The sequence below is a fragment of the Hippocampus zosterae genome, chromosome 21 (genome assembly GCF_025434085.1).
Source record: "Hippocampus zosterae strain Florida chromosome 21, ASM2543408v3, whole genome shotgun sequence".
NCBI classification, from domain to species: Eukaryota; Metazoa; Chordata; class Actinopteri; order Syngnathiformes; family Syngnathidae; genus Hippocampus; species Hippocampus zosterae.
The window spans coordinates 4,770,017-4,787,733 of NC_067471.1; positions in this window are offsets into that span (position 1 = coordinate 4,770,017).

Here is a 17,717-nt window from a genome sequence, read left to right on the forward strand (position 1 = left end):
GGTCATAGTTTAAGGGCAAATCATTTGTCAAAATGTGACAAGTTTGACAAAGAGCAGGTTGGAAGAGTTATATCACAACCCCTAGTGTACATCCAGCGTGACCAGAGACGAAGCAACCGCATGGGGGAACTCAGCATTCTGGGAGAATTGTACGCCGCTGCCACCCAAGAATTTTTTCAGGTCTGGATGCCGTCAATAGAGCCAGTCATGCGAATCCCCTGACAAAGACAAACTGCCTTTTTCCAGTCCGCAATTGAATTCAACGACAAATCAATCTTCGGGTTTCAAAAGTATTTATTCGTTTTCACCTTTTCAAAGAAAAACGACATGTCTGGAGGATCATTTTAGACGACCTGAAAACGCAAAGTAATCTGCCGGTTTGATTAACGGCACCTCATTGTTTGGGACGTTTTTACAGAGACATCACAACAGCCGAGACTCAACCACTGTAGATTTTAGCGATTGGGTGTTGCTTTGATGTGGGATTAGTTAGCGGTCCCTTGCTGGGTTGGGGTCCGCGAGGTCCCGAAAGGGGAGGGAGCAGCAGCTGCTTTGCTCATCAGCCGCTTTAATGGAGCGCAACGCTCCCCAGCAAAGGCACAATGTACCTTTTGGTGTTAGCGACGGGTGTTTGGCACGCAAGTTCATGTTTTCAAGGTAACCCGACTAGGGCGACATTCCGAGCCGGTTCCACGTATCTCTGTTGAACAAAGCTGGAAGGGTCATTAGCCTTTGTTGGGTTACTTGTATTGTCAACTGCATATGCGGTCGAGAAGCAAAAAGTTGCCCTCATCTTTCCTTGCTTTAGAGTCAACACGCTAGCATTCTCAAATCTCTCGCGTTTGTCGTTCGGCCGCCGTCAAAGCAACAACGCCGGATTGTGATTGAGAGCAACACGCGGGTGGTGCTTGAAACATTTTGACAAGTTGCACAACGTTACTGACAAGAGCCACTGCCCAAGCTTAGCGGTGTAAGATTGCATGTTTCATACCGACGTAGCGTGGGTGGCCCAGCCCTGACGCACGGGAGATTTTAATTTGTATAGTTACGTTTTGGTTTCCAGAAAATGTGTCCGTTTAAATGTAAAAGTTTATTTTGAGTATAGCCTTAACACCTAATCACATTTAAAACAAACATGACTTAAACCACAGGTATCAAAGTCAAGGCCCAGGGGCCAGATCTGGGCCGCCGCATCATTTTATGTGGCCCGCGAAAACAAATCAAGCATGTCAAGTTCTATGATGCTTGCTAAAGTCTGATCCCAAATTTCAAATTGTCAAATGTAATCCACAATAACAGTCATTATTCTTGACTTCTGATTTTAAAACGAGTTGTACATCAATTTGTTGTGCGCTGTGTATCTAATATGTGGAGGTGATTAAACATTTATATGGTTACCCAAGTCATCACGGCCTTCCAAGGGAAACCGTAACTATAATTTGGCACGTGAGAAAAATTTGTTTGACACCCCTGACTTAAACAGACAAGTTCACGTATACTTGCAGATACTTGAAAGGAGCGTATAATCTATGTATTTAAAAAATCATCATCATCAAAAAGTGTGTTATTGTTCAGTTCCGCTTGACCCGCTGCTGACCTGCTGTGGCTGACGCGCTCTCAAAGCTGAAACGCACCCAACAAAGTGTTTGTGTGGAGTTCAACACATGAATTAGGCCACGGTGAGTCAACATCACATCTTGTTCCTTTCCCTTGCACAAGTTACCCCATTTTAATTTGAAATATCGCAAGAGGGCATTTGAGATGAAGCCAGAGCCTTGAAGATGATCGTGTTTGGACGATTTGGTGTGGTAAAGTGGAGTTGCTCCAATTACAGTGAAGCTGATGCAACTTGATGCAGTGAGACACGGTTATGTTGCGAAATCACATGTTGCAATTGATACGATAATAAAGTGCCGGTATATCAATTTGCTTACCGAGGTGATGTGCACGTCGGTCTCAAGGGAAAAGGGTCAACCACACGCACGCGTATTACGGTGCTGTCATTCACCTGCTGAGGTGTATTTGGACGACAAAAGCTCTTTTGTGCCCAGGCGAAGACATTTGCAAATGACGTCCTGTGTGGCTCACGTGAGCGGAGTGAATTGACTGCACATGTGGCTTTCCAGCGGGGAGGGCGAGGGGGCGCACGGGCCATTTATCACCGCTTCGCCATGTCGTTCGTCAAGGCGGGAGGGGGAGCGAGAGCCGCTGTGTTGTCACTTAGTCACTTCTCGCTTTGGAAGGTTAACCAGGCAAATCGGGCCAGGTCACGTGGCGGGCAATTAGTTTCCCAGGCGAGGGATTTCGAGCATTTGAAAGCGACGCGATCGCTAAGCATGGACCGAGTTCTTGGATTCTTGGAGAGTGTATTTTTGGCCACTTGAATGAGGTGAAAATGTCGTACGGTGCGGTTGGTGATGGTCGTTAATTTCACAACAAGCAGCACTTTGGCAGAATTTGAGATTTGGCAGTCATTCACACAAAACATGTATTTAACCAAACCACTTAATTTAAATTTCGAATGACGCATCAAATCGACAGACAGGCTAATGAAACTAGCATCTATATCGCGGTAGTTCACTTTTTTTTTTACTAACATAGGCACAAATAGTATTAACACTTCCACGCATATATTCTTTATCTTCTACCAAAAACAACGATTAATGCAGCTTTGTCGCAACGGTGGTCTTTGTGTTACACCACCTCATTGTCATATAATCTGTGTCTGGATTAAAAGCAGGACCCAGTCTTCACATTCAACTTAATTATGTTATGATTTTATGTTTTCATAACGTACAATGCTGAAGAGTGCTATTCTTATCCATCATTACAACATTTTTGGTGGTGTTTGGGTGTTGCTGTAATAAATTAATGCCATTTGACATGATATAAAATGCCATTCATCCATTTTAGCCCCTCAAAACCAACACCTTTTTGTTACTCTTATTCATATATTGAAAAGAAAAATATACTTTATATAATAATATAAAGACATAAATGAGTTTTATAAAACCCAATTACTGTACGCAACTACATCCCATCTGACAAACAAAACTCAAGGCCGTCACAAGACTTTCGTTATCGCAAACAGGCAATTGAGGCCATGGTAACATGACACCATAATTGTCATTGTGCATGGTTCGTCAAACTCATATAAAGAACCACAACACAAAATAACCACTGTTGCAGTCGTTTGCGTTATTTTAACAGCAGTCAAATACTGTGACGTGATACAATTTGTCCCACATGGGGCCTGCATTTATGACTACAGGGAGCACATTCAGGGCAGCAAATCCCTCAAGCGCATGACAATAAAGCTGTCAAGTAAAAGCCTGAAAAGCACAAGGTGATAAGGGTGCGCAGATTTAACATGAGGGCAATGACCTGCTATGCTAATCGCAAACGACCCCCACTTGTCATGAGCAATGCGGACCTGTGAGGCAGCAAGGTTTTCGTAATCTCTTCAAGAGTTTACATTTTCCAACTACTTCAACAGCCTTCCTAGGAAATCCCAATGGTAAGCTCGGGGCTACTTGTGGTCCTTGGTGGAGAGGAAGTGGAAAAATGGTTTCGGGCTTTGGTAAGTTGAAACTGACAGGCAAGTTCTTATCTCACTGGGCCAATGGCGAACAAGTTTCACAGCACGCTGCAATGACAAGCGCTGCCCCTCCATTACATCCTCGTTTGTTTACGCTTCAAATTCGATGTTGTCTTTTGTGATCATTCTGCAAGGTCGTGCACACGGTCGCAAGATTCTGCTGGGATAAGTCCAGTACAAGCATCCAGTTTGTTTTGAGCCATTTTCCTAGCAACCTGTTACGGATCGAGACTTTTGGCAAAGAAAAGTACCTTTGAAGCGGCTTTATGAAGCCGCATTCCTCACTAATCCGGAGACGACCTGTGCTGATCTCCCTAGAATAACCCTCCCCCCCAAAAAAAGAGAGCGGCAGAGCGGTTCGTTCATTCCGCCTCTGTTTATACGTAGCACGTGTATGTTGTTAATGTCAGGTGAGAATATACAGAGTGAAACTTATGAGCTAAGTAAACAGCCCATGGGTGGTTTCAATTTAACAAAAAGAGCATTGAGGGCCACTTGTACTGTAAACTGAAGAGGACCTAACATTTTCCAAGGAATTGGGGGTGGGTGGGCACGGTGAGCACGTGCCGCTGCAATTAGTGTGAGAATTCACAAGGTTGACACAAAATAGAAATGATGCTTTGTTTTACAGCGCTCACGTTGTACCAGCACGGCATGTATGCGTTTTTTCCACTGGGGGAAACAACGTGAGGTGATGAGACCAAGCATTGTCCAACCGCGCTTGGTACATTCGAGTCAAGAATCAGCATCCCTACACAGGCCGTTAAAGCAAGTTTACACATAATTTGGTGCCCCCGAGGCGAGTGCCTACTAATCCGCCAAAGCCCCACCAAAACTTGACAAAGTGAATCTAGTTTGACTCCCGACAGAAAATCCAAATGCAAAAAAAATGCATCGTCTTCAACGTCAATCAAGAAATCCTCACAGAGAAACCCAAACTTAAACATACACCTGCCGAAAGGTAACGCCACATCAATGTTTTTCAAGGCCAAGTGTTCAGTGAACCATGATTTTAGTGAAAAAAAGGGGTGGCCCTAATGGCTCTGACACAAGACCCCCTTGCTTTTATCTCCTGGCTCATTCTTTCCATCTGAGTCCGACACTAACAATGATACGACTTGCCGGCGGTGGTGTTGACACAGCAAAAGCCTGCCTTTGATTTTCTGTCAAAGTGGGTCAAAAAACAAACACGCAAAGGGGGCTAGAATGTCCAGGAAGGGGTGAGGTTGGTTAATGCTCACAGGATGGGGGTAATGGAAATAGGGACCAAAGCGCCCCCCTCTCCCACGACTGCGGCCTCGTCAAGGTTGTATGCAGTCAAACGCGAAGCCACCCACGCAGGAGCGCCCACCTTGATCCGTTCGACGTTATAAACAAAGCGCGAGGAGGGAGAGCTCTTAAATGAGGTTCTACTTCAGGAATGTGGAGATGCGTAAACTACAGGGAGGGCTTAAAATAAGATTTTCTTGGGATGTGGAGCTCACCGGCTGATTCATCGGGATGTTATTCCCCTTAGTCCTCGTGCAAACCACCATTCATTCAAGTTGTGATGATATTACTTTAACACCGAATGGTTGGGAGGTCACGGGTTTGAAGTTAGCCCCGGCCGTCCTGTGTGGGTTTTCTCTGAGCCTACTCCAGCTTCCTCCCTCATATTTAAGTAAGTGGGTCCTCGAAATTCCCCATTTTTTGGTCTTGAGTCGTGAGCTAAACCGAGCTAAACGTTGCTAGTGTTAGCTACGGCGGCGGTGAACTACACAACAAACAGTCGTTTGGCAGATAGTAAACAAAAGTGGCGACAGGCTTGCTTAAAGCTGTTTACTGCCACTCCCCGGTGAAGTTTAACTGCGCAACTCAACATAAAACAAAGATATATTGTGTATTTAACCAAAGTAACAAGTCCGCTAGCATAGCAATAACACACACTATTGACAGGCTAACATCGATCATAGCCATGATAAACTTTTCAACAACTTATATTTGGATGTAACTGATGAAGTCATTTCAGCCCACAACAAAAAAGCAACCTTCCTGGGTTTTTGTTTGGACACAAGGCCCTTTGTCCTCTCCAAACTGGTAAGACCGCGGACACACGAGAAGCGTCCCAAATTTGAAAGTTGCAGCGAGTTCAAAGGAAACAAATGCTTTCAATAAAGCCCCTCGCTAAAAAGTCTTTGCCGTCCGGCTTCCCCATCTACACGCCGTTGCATAACCTGCGCACCCTGCCCCGAACCAGGTGAAGGATCAGGACTGTCAAGAGTGGTTTTGGGCCAAAGATGGTCAGTCGCCGCAGGAGTCAATCAGCACTTCATCCGAAGAGCCGACATATGCCCTCCCCTTTTCCTTCATGCGCTTCCTGAGGAGAAGCTCAGAGGTGAGTTAAGTGTGCACAGCAGCAGTCTGGGGCCCCTCGACCCAGTTCTCACCGCAGAACCCCATGACTGAAAAAATAATGAACACTTTGGACTTTCTTCTGCCGTTTCTTCACACGGTCCCATTCTTGTCACATATGCACTCCATTGATGCGGTTTTGAGTAAAGACTTAAATGGAATCTGTTCTCGGAATCCATATCATCGCTGTCCTTTTTTTTTTAACTTCAATGAGACACCCCATTAAGATAAAAATTGTGGAAAAAGTGGAAATATTTTAGCAAAAAAATAAATAAAATACCACCATGGTTATTTGTGCTTGGTGGCTTTGCTTCGATTTCTGCTTGTCAAGACAAATTCATGTCTCTCGAAAAATCTGATCAAGGCCCATATCAACAAAATATCGACCAAAAATGAGCAAAATAATATTTTTTTGGTCCAACATATCGGCGGACCAGCCCCAACATCTCTGGTGTTGTTTTAGCAATCGTGTCAGTGCTGAAAGAACTGCTAGTAGAGCCTCGCGCCAATTCAGACATGTTCTAACAATGCGCTTTTCTCAATTTTGTTGTTGTTGTTGTTTTGCCTTTGGTTCAAATGAAATGAATGGACTGACAGACTCCTGTAGTTACTGGAGTTCAGTGTTCACTAGACACAACTGCCACATCTCTTCCTATATAGTCGAGTTTCATTTCATCAGACACAACTTTCTCATTTTGCCGAGCTCACTGCAGAATGTGCTGTTCACATGAGAGTTTACACTTTTCCAGTTTTTCCAGTTCCCTTTAAACACTCTTTTGGCTCGTTCGCGCTTTCTCCCCCTTTCGCTTGCAGCCAGTCATGTGTTTGGCACCCGGCGATCTGGTCAACCTCAGCTCTGTAATTTGGATTTTTGCTCATTTTGCGAGCGTCTATTTCTCCCTGTCACGTGCCCCTCTCATGCTGCGGCGGTTTTTCGAACGGTCAAAACTCACTTTCGTCTGGAGGTTGCCTCGCCCTGGCTTTCGACACACAAAATGTCCTTCATTTCATCATTAATAACTAATTTGGCACAAAGTCAATCGCAATAGGTTGGGTGGAATCCACGCATGACCAAAACGAAGATTTTCTGATTACACATTGTCTCGTTAAAGTTCAAGCTATTTCCAACAGTTCCCATTGGTCAATATTTTGTCGATATAACATACAGACCAATCACACCGATTTGTGCAAATATTATTTAATCGACCATATTTGGTCATAGGTTTCTGCCTCATAACCACAATATGGTTTTAAAATGTCACTTTATGAAGTCTGAATATTTTAGAAGAGAATCTAATCATTTGGTTCATGTGGTTCTATTCTCAGTCTATCGCTTTTGACAATTTTGGTATTTAGTTTGGTGGAAACTTCCACGGCGCGCGCCAAATGTCAGCAAGAAGGTCCATGTGACTTTTTCGGGCACGGCTGCAACAACATGACATGTTTATCGTTGAATTTGAGGACAATTTGGCAGGATGTGTTGGCCAACCCAGCTGAAATCCTCCTGGTGATGTCTGCTGTTGTGACAGCAAAATGTCAGCATCATTCTTGTGCTACCACCAAAATAATTTTTGATCGTTTTTTTTTTAAGATTGGAAAATAGTTGCGTGTCATTATGGTTTTATAGCCACTTATGTGCCATGCAATTCCTCCTTTTAAAAAAATGCTTGCGGAAGAGTAGTTTCTTTCTTCTTGTTTTTGCATCAGATAATATAGCAATTGTGTGCTTCGATATTTTGTGGTGCATGCTTGGAAGCTAATTGGCAATCTCCAGTTTTATGGTTTTCAGATTAGTTTGTTTTTTTTACTCCCTGTGTGTTCATTCCATTCTGGCATTTCTGTGCTCAGCCTGTTCTGGCCCGGCAGGATTACCCCCAAAAATGCAAAGATCTACTTGTCAAAGTCATTTATGCGGACTTTGCAGATGCAAAAATACTCATTTGCGGCTGTTGGCGGCTCTGGAGATCTCTGAATACGCAGCCGAACATTTCCAAAAGCAGAAAACTGGATGAAATCTGAAACGTAGAGCATCAGTAACCATGTTCTTGGAAGCCTTGCGTGCCTCAAAAGTCTTCCAAGCATCACTGTGTGTTTTCAATAATCATCGGACTAATGAAACTGTAGAATTTAGTCATCAGAATAATCCTGCCTAAGGCCCTGACTTTTCTGACAGATGATGCTGAACAAAGGCTGGCGTCCAAAACGTTCCGGCGCATCGTGAAGCTGTAATCACGGAATGGAGAAATCCCAACAGGCTTTTGTCACATGCCATTTTCCAAAGCGAAAATGTTGTCCTCGTGCGTTTTTCGCCTAAAGGTCAGCAGTCCGACGCGGCCGCAGAGACGACGCTTTTGTGGTTTTTAATGTTTCACCAGTTTGTGGTTTTTGTTTGGCAGACGCTGATCAGAAAAGCACAATAATACCCCCCCCCCCCACTTCACCCCGACGATTGTCGAGTGGTCCCGGGAGACAGCGGGAAAAGGAGTACGGCCACATCATCAACACAAACAAGAAACGGGAATTGTAGGATTTATTCTGCTCGCGATTAAATATATATTCACTTCCTTCATATAGAGGGTATCGCTAGCTAGCGTAGCAATGCAGCCGATGGCTTGAGGTTACCAGACATTTTTTTTTTTACCGACCTGTCAATTTGTTAACTCCGCACATATCTGTCATATTTAATTTTTATTCACGTCCAAAGCTGATACTATGCTGAACTTTCATTCACTACTTCGTTCCATAACAGAAGCCGACGTATTGGAAAAGAAACACGAATTTGCTTTGCAGTTCATGTTTTCATACAACGACCACGATGACGACTAAGCGGTGTTCTTTTTCTTGATGCGAAGTGTAAAGTCTAAGTGCCTGTGTGCTGACGCCTGGGAGTTGTGTTTTTCTTTCGCCTTTATGCCGCTTGGATAAACACAGTGCAGTCTGTACTAATAAGGCTGACACAGCGCTATTTAATTGGCCTTTCGTTTCTCATGCGTTACCAGACACTGAACGGTGTCCTTTCATTGCTTCGAATCACATTTCATGGGGTTGGATTAACTCATTCACTCCCAAAGACGTTTTTAAACGTCTTTTCAGACTTGGTCTAGAATTGGCTGGTACTGACTGAGTTTTAATATCCTTCTTCGATACCGCTTAGCGCATTGTGCTAGCTCGCTATTGAAATCGCGCCGAATGTTGAAAACGTGTGATCGTTTTGTATTGTCCCACGCGCAAACATGCATGCTTAGAGTATTTCTTTGGCCCCTTTTGTAATGCATACAGCAGACGGTTTTAAAGGCCCTGGCAGTCTAACAAGGGGACTTACAGCAGCCATTTAGTTTCCCGCTCCTCTGAGGGCAGCTAAATGGACCCGCAGAGCTGGCAAAGACACACTCTCACTCACACACACAGCTTGTTTTTACATATACATGTGGCGATTATATGTCACGCCGCAACGACCGCTAAGAGCGGTTTCTTTTTTTTTTTCCGTGTACCGTCTTCCAAGTTCGATAGACTACGCACACGACCGACAAAAGCCCGGAATATACAACTTTCACAATCTAACCACCAGTATGTAATGTATGATATGGTCATTTTCAACAGGGATGGTGGGAAAAGGAACATATGTGTTTCGTGGCCCACTTTGCCTTTTGGTTTTCCACAGGATTTTAAGGGGTTTATGCAGGATTTACACTGGGCTAGTAATAACTTCTGTGATGAAGTTCATTCGGTGCAAATGAGGTCGGGACACAATTGTGCCTTTAAGTCCAACCCTGGGGATTTTGTTTGACTTAAAAAATGGCCAGTAAAACTTCCATAATCAACGGTAGACGGTAGACGTGCAGTCCCAGGGGGCTGGTGAAAATGATGTCATTAGGACAACATGGGGAGAGTATCTTTGTAGGTTAAGTGGTCCACCTTCTGTCAACACGAATCTAAACAAAAACCGCTTGAAGTTTTTGTTGGTCTCCATTTGCGGCATCGTGTTTCTTGAAGTGGCTGAGTTATTTCAGGTCGGCCAGTGACTCATACGGCTCGGCGAAGACCATTTGGTCAAGACGCAAGCTTCGAGGCGCCCCTGAAATGGTTTCATCACCCCAATGTGGTGGCTATTCTTGTCACCGAGCAAAACATGGACACACACCGAGTGACAACGTGACCAATCAGTGGTGTGTGTTTTAACCCTTTCATGCACCTGTAACCTGATAACGTGATAAGTTGTCCACTGTCGTAACCGCTGTCCCTCAAAGGGTTAAGGATTGACCTATAGCTCACCGATTGGATGGACATGGACTAATGAGTGACGTTATGATGTTACAGTAAAATCACGCGAGAAGGCGGGACTTAAAACAGAAACGCAAGCCAAAAGTGAATTGAGCAACAAGTGAGAACGTGAATGCTCAATGAGGTAATGACCGGCCAATGACTGAACAGTCTGCACAGTGATTAAGAGACCATCCCAGAAAAAAAAAACAATACGGTATTTCAAAGTGAAATGAAAGCTCAAGTTCAATCAGTCTTTTACCGCAAGATTGCATCATTCTCCTCTCGAGAACCTTTTTTTGTTGCTAGGGGTTTTTTTTTGTTTGTTTTGCAACATGACGCAAAAGGTTTCTGTATCGTCTCTAAGGCACAACAGAGAGGAGCACTGACGATCCTGTTGTAGACACGTCAAATTCAGTAGCAGGTAGAACAAGTTGACTTCACTTCCCGTCTTTTCAGACAATCAGCCCAAAACATCACCCTGTGATGAACTTCAAGATAACTCGATCGTCCGACAAAGTGGGAATTTTTCTGGGGCTCCGGTCGACGCGTCAGCTGTGGAAACGCAACGCACAAATGCAAAACCCGTTTCCAAAGAAATTGGAATGTTGTGCTCAACAAAGAAAAATAATTTAATCATTAAAAACGTTGTATTTCACAGTTGGGATTTTTTTGTTTGGTCATGACGGGGACTAGGAGACCAAAAATCTATTGTTTTTCCAACTGCCAATTGGTGTAAAAAGTTCATGAACCTGCGCACTACACCATTTGGTTGTTTTGACATCATCTATTCGTGGACTCCGCCTCCACTTCCATCACAATCCAATTGACTGCAAAAAAATCTTGAGTCATTCAACTACTACTCCTGACATACTAAGCACTCCACTCCAACATGGCCCAAAAGCTGTCCACTGTAGTGGCCGCTGTTCCTGAAACGGTTAAGGCAGTCGACTTCTGCCACAATGAAAACCCTCCTTTGTCTCTCTTAAGTAATGTTTGAACTAGCTTCGCCTGGAAATCGGACGGCCCGTCTGACATAACAAACGGAATCAAGCTTCTTGCCAGCGTTCATGTTGGACGAAGCGCGCAAGGAACCACCCGTAATCGCCGCTCCGGCGCGAGACCTGCTCGTGCTCGCCAACAGTGACGTTCAACTTCCCATCAGGCTGCTCATTACCGGTTGCCTCTGGACGCTTTATCCTCCTTTCATGCATACGAGCTTGCAAAAATAAAACCGCCAGAGGAACGAGCCGACCCTGACCCTGACCTATAAATCACGGCGCGCACACGTCCAGCGTTTGGGGTGTTAAATCACGGATCAAAGGGCCCCGCAGAGAACGCTGGATCGGTCTGCGGTGTGTCACTGTTTCCGTCCAGACTGTGCAAAGCAAGTAAAAGTAGCAGGTGAGGTCTGCCCAAAGAAGCTAATGGATGCTGGGAAATCTGGCAGCTGTTTTCCCTCAGGAACATATAGGCTGACTGAAAAATGGACACGTTCAACGATGGAAACAGTCGATCACAAAAGGGGAAAAGGTTGCCAGCGGGGATTTGATGGGAGACCGACGTGTCGAAGTGCTACTTTGGCAATGTATACCATGCAAGGAGGGTTTTAAGTCATTTGACGACATCTCTGCACACAATTTTAGAGGAGCGGAGGTGGGGGGGGGGGGGTGCTAGCCTTTAATCAATTTGCACCCCTAGTCCTGAGGTAATTACTCTTTGATTTATGAAGCTCATTACCCGGTCTGTGGCCAGGGGTATTTGGTTATCCGGGAAGGCGTCTTTCGCATCCTTCGCGGGTAACATGAAGCAAAGCAGCGAGCAATTAGGTTGAAAATGATTCAATGAAATGACTTTGATTGTAGCGTTGGCACCACATGGCTGCCGCTACTTCCTCCTTGCCGAGAAAGCTTATTTGTCGTGCAACTAAAAGGACAGTGGGAGAAATAATATTATTCATACAGTACTGTTATAACAGTAATAAGTCATAAACTTAAATGTCTGATTGGATATTGGATACGTTCTCAAAATGTTTTGATTCCTTTTAATGCTTTTTTTTTCATCTGTCATGCGTGTTAAGATAAGATAAGATAAGATATCCTTTATTCGTCCCACAATGGGGAAATTTACAGCCTCCAGCAGCAAGAATGTATGGAGAAAGAAGAAAGGAGAAAGAGAAAAAAAAACAACAACAAACATCTTTCAATTAAATACAATATGAACACAAATGGATAAATCGCAGTACTATTTACAATTTACCTTCACATCATTTAATTATTATTATGATTGTTATTTTTTATTCATCAGCCTGACAGCAGTCGGTAGGAACGAGCGTCAGTATCTCTCCTTGTCTCCTTGTTAATGTTTTGTTTTGGGTTTTTTCCCGCCAGATGGCTTAACATTTTTATGTTCTAATCCACTTATAATCACGAGCGTCGTGTGATATATATATATATATATATATATATATATATATACAGTATATATATATATATAATGTGTGTATTTTTTTTTTTCGTTTATAATTTAGGGGGGGCATAAGATTTTTTTTTTCGAAAAATTGTTAGGGCATTTTTTGTATTTTCTTAATTTACACATGGGCAGTCATTTTTGGTGATTAACGCGCTCATCATTCAATTGATGAATGGAGATGATATGCATGACTCTTTCCTCTTTTAAATGAGATTTGTTTCATTTATCAAGAGTGCCTTTTTTTCTTTTGAATTTTTCATACACATGTTAATGTGCTTTCTATTGAGGTCTTTCATTGAGGTGATTTTTTTTTGTTGTTGTTGTTTGTCACAGTCAAATGACCTCAACAGTCCTAATACTGTCAAAAGTATCCAACACGCATCCATGCAAAAGAGTCGCAGACCTCAATTGCGGACAGCAGACGTTGGTTGTGCATGAACGTCTGCCACAGAATTATGTAACCCGAGTCACAAAAGATGAATGCGGTTGACAGGAAAGCAAAGCCCGGCGTAACCCAATCTGCCGTCCCTGTAAAGCCATTAGGCAGCATATGGAGAGAGGATGAAGGCCTCACTGTTACATAAGGTCAAATGTGGAAAAAGCGTTTTGTGTATAATAACATTTAACGTGTCCTTTACATATATGTCACTCACTTAAAGCGAGGGGGAGGCCGGGCGGGAGCTGCCTGACCTAAAATATTATATGACATTATTCCGTCTCAGCTTTGTTTTTCTCCGTCTGATTTCATAAGCAGATTTTGTAAACGGCTCCGATCGGCGTGTTCTTGGAAAATACGTGAAATGTTTTTCGTGTTGTGCCGAACTGACACGCGGTCTGTTTTATTTGATTTTTTTTTTCATCTTGGACTTCTTGTGGCAGCCTCAACTTAAAAAAAAAAAAAACACACACACATACACACTTCCAAGCTATCTTTCACACTTTATTCGTGTGCAAATCTTGAAAATTGATACGCTTCAAGAACCCCGAAGAATTTTTTTATAGTCTTGTAAAAATGCTCACATAGGATTTTTATTCTTTCAGTTCTGCTAAATACGTCAACTTTTGAATGTTGCCAGCTGGCCAAACAACCTCTCATTGCAGCACTATTCTAAGCCCATCGAATATTTTCTTTCTCCTGCACAAAAAAAAAATGTAGAAGGTCGGGTAACAAAAGGTCGGTGACTCACAGTAGTGTCGCGTAAACACTAAAAGACAGAAAAAGACTATTTAATATCGTCTGTCTACATGTCTTGCTGCGTCTTTACATTCTAATATTCGATGCTTTAAGGGCTTCAACACAGTAACATCGGTGCGAGTTTGGTCAGCCCTTGTAATGTGTTTTGCATTGAGTGTTAGCATTAAGCTAACACACTTTAGTACAAGGCAAAAATTAAGATTGTTAAAAAAATTGTGCATTATAGACTTTCAGTGACTTTTTGCTCGGTGGTGCGCCTTAAGATTTTTCTTGATGTCAAACACAAGCCATGACTTAATGTATGGGAAACACTGGTCAAGACGGATCCTTCTACGTTTCCCTTCAAACACAAACAGCCCTGCAGCTCAGACTGCCATCCATATTACACTTTTTAAACGAAAACACACATTTGCCATCTCTTGTTACATATGCCAGCTTTCCGAGCTCCCGGCTCCTCGTCACAGACATCCAAGACATCCTCCCCCTTTCCAAGCCACCCCGAATGGAAAATTGCCGCCCCGTTCACTACGCGGTCCCACATTTTGGAGTATCTTTCAGCGCCATCTCGATTGCCTTTGCAGACGGACCGGGCCCACAATGCACGGAATCCAGACATTACCCAATATCCTGAGCGAGAGCCTGGGGAGGGTGCTCGCCTCTCGCAGACACATGCTAATCGCAAACATTGTGTTACCGATCCCCGCGTGTCTGCAGTATAAATCACGGGGGAGAGATTCATCTCGCTGAACAACAATAAGTCGGCTCAGTGACGATATCTGCTGCTTTGGCCACCAGCGGGCAGTGTCATGCATACGGATATACTCTATGAAGATTTGACGATGAAACACAAGACTGCGGCGATTTAGCTGTTGTAGTATTTGTTGTGTTTCGCAGAGGATAAAGAATATATGCCACTGGTATCAAACTCAAGGCTTGGGGGCCCAGATCTGGCCCGCCACGTCACTATATGTGGCCTCCAAAAGCAAATCGTGAGTCAAGTTGCATGATGCTTGCTAAAATCTGTACCGAAATGTCAAACTGTCACGTGTGGTAAATAACATTGAGATTTTGCACTAATTGTGTTACCCTGTTTACTCTCACTTCAACAATAATTGGGAAAAAAAAATATTAGAGTTCGTGATAGTGGTCACCTCGACCCCTCAAACAAATAATAATAAAATAATAAAAATGCTTGTGCCATCGGAGTGGTATTAAAAGCGGGTTGGCGGTGAGCCGCGGTGGTATGGATCGTTTCCAGTAATCGCACTCATCACCATTCCCATTCCCGCGTCTTCTTATCCATCACTGATTTTCCAGTTTCCACACTGTGGAAAGTGTGAATAAGTGTTTTCCTGTGAGGAAACGTGTCTATCAATTAAATATCTGCAGCTGTGCTACTGGTAACAGACAAATTGGGGGGAAGAGTGCACAGAGGAGATAAAGAACCAAAGTGCTGTGCCAACTGTGAGTTAGCGGCACTACATTTAACGTTCAACGGTCAGGGTATCTCAGGTTCAGGGTGAAAGGTGAATATTTTGGCGGACCAGTGCTGTAAATGATATTTATGGAAACAGGCTGATAGGGTGGGGATGACATTCAAAAATTAAGACCACACAAGCAACGAAACAAATGCGACGGCTCCTTTTAAATAGAGCAGCTGCAGCTAAGAGTATCACAGATAAAACCAATATCTAGTTCCATTGAAAGAGCTAAATGGAAAGCAGCGGCGGATCTTCCGAATAATGGAGTGTTCTACAGGGGTTATATTTCTATGAAACAACAATCGGGCTATGGTCGATCACCTTCAGCGCTCAAATCATTAAAAAATATATTTTAATCAAGTAACATAGCTACTAGATGAGATCATACCGAATGCAAACAAAAGTTTCAGGTTCTTTGCAGCTTCAGTGGATGTGTCCACAGTGACCAAAAGGATTTAATACAAAATTTCATATGTTTGATTAATTCTAGTTAATGTGGCATTCCTCTTGAATCACATCTAAATCCCCTTCTATTATTACACCATTTAGCTAAAATTGATTAATCAAACCAAGAGTATTGGTACAAACCGCTTGGCTTGAGGCTACTGTATTTTAAGTGATATTTAAAAGATAGCAGGTTCCAAAATCTAACCATTAATGTGCAAAATGGAACTAACCCCGCTAGCTAACGACGCAACCGCCATATTAAAAGTATTTCACTCACCTCAATATGCTTTCGCAGGTTTTTTGGTAGCTCAGTCGCTCCGGGCAAACACAGCTTTCGGATGCCGTATCTTGTGTCAAATTTTCAGCCATTCTTCTTATGAAGCCCTTTTGTCGAAATTTTTGTGAACTTTTTTTTTCAGCACCTACCTTTTTGTTGAATGTCGGTGTACCTAATGACAAGACCTTCAATGACAATTCATATTCTGAAAACGAACGTGGCCATTTATACAGGATGTCACGGTGCAGTTAAACCCATCGCGTGAAGCCAAAGTTCATTAAGCCTTTAAGCAGCATGACATGAAGATAAAAAAAACTCAGCGTCAACATTTGACAATTAATACAAATATTTCCGGATGACACATATGCATATTTCAACAAAACCGCATAGATAAAATGTCAGTCAATCAGAAACACACCTAGTGCTATACACAGCGGCAACGCGGAATGCACTACATTGACGGATAAGGTGATTTATGGACGGCTACCTCGACCTGTGACCAGCCGCGATGTAAACGATTGTCAGTCGAGCGCATTCTTAGATTATGTAAGAAGGACTGTTCCTTACCTCGCGTGCTTCTGTGATGAGCACCTGATGAACTGCGCATAATCTGTAGGCATCCTTGTGCAGACTCTGAAACACATGAATCATGTTTGTTTTTTTTCCAGTCAACCAATTAAAAAAGCAAATACCATGATTGCAATAACTTTTTTAAGATTCGATGAGGGCAATGGTTTCTGAGCAATTTAAGGGACTGATGCTTTTCTCTGAATAACACCAAAAATTCATTTTATCACTTGGTGAGATCATAATATGACAATATGAATTTTTTTAAAAATCCTCAGGGATTACATCTTGGTCCCATGCTTTTGTTGCACGAGTTGGCTCGAATATTGAAAATACTATATTTGGATTTGGGCGGCCCGGTAGTCCAGTGGTTAGCACGTCGGCTTCACAGTGCAGAGGTACTGGGTTCGATTCCAGCTCCGGCCTCCCTGTGTGGAGTTTGCATGTTCTCCCCGGGCCTGCGTGGGTTTTCTCTGGGTGCTCCGGTTTCCTCCCACATTCCAAAAATATGCGTGGCAGGCTGATTGAACACTCTAAATTGTCCCTGGGTGTGAGTGTGAGTGCGAATGGTTGTTCGTTTCTGTGTGCCCTGCGATTGGCTGGCAACCGATTCAGGGTGTCCCCCGCCTACTGCCCGAAGACAGCTGGGATAGGCTCCAGCACCCCCCGCGACCCTAGTGAGGATCAAGCGGCTCGGAAGATGAATGAATGAATGAATGAATATTTGGATTTGTGGAGCCAAAAATCTGTAGACTCCATTCACTGCTGTCCTAAAGACGTAGAAAGCATGACTAAGCCATGTTTTTGAATTGCCTTGGGAAAAGCCTTCCAGTTTGTTTTTGGAGGCCAGTGGGGGGCTTTTGGTTGTCAATATGAATGTTACCTTCCAAATGGTGGCGTTGAAAGATTGAGACAGCCACAAGTGTAAAAGTGGTCCCCCTCAGAGCCCCCGCGGGCACCAGGCAGATAGGCACGGTCTAATGTTAACTCGCACTTTGCAAACTATTATTATACAGTAGTCACGAGAAC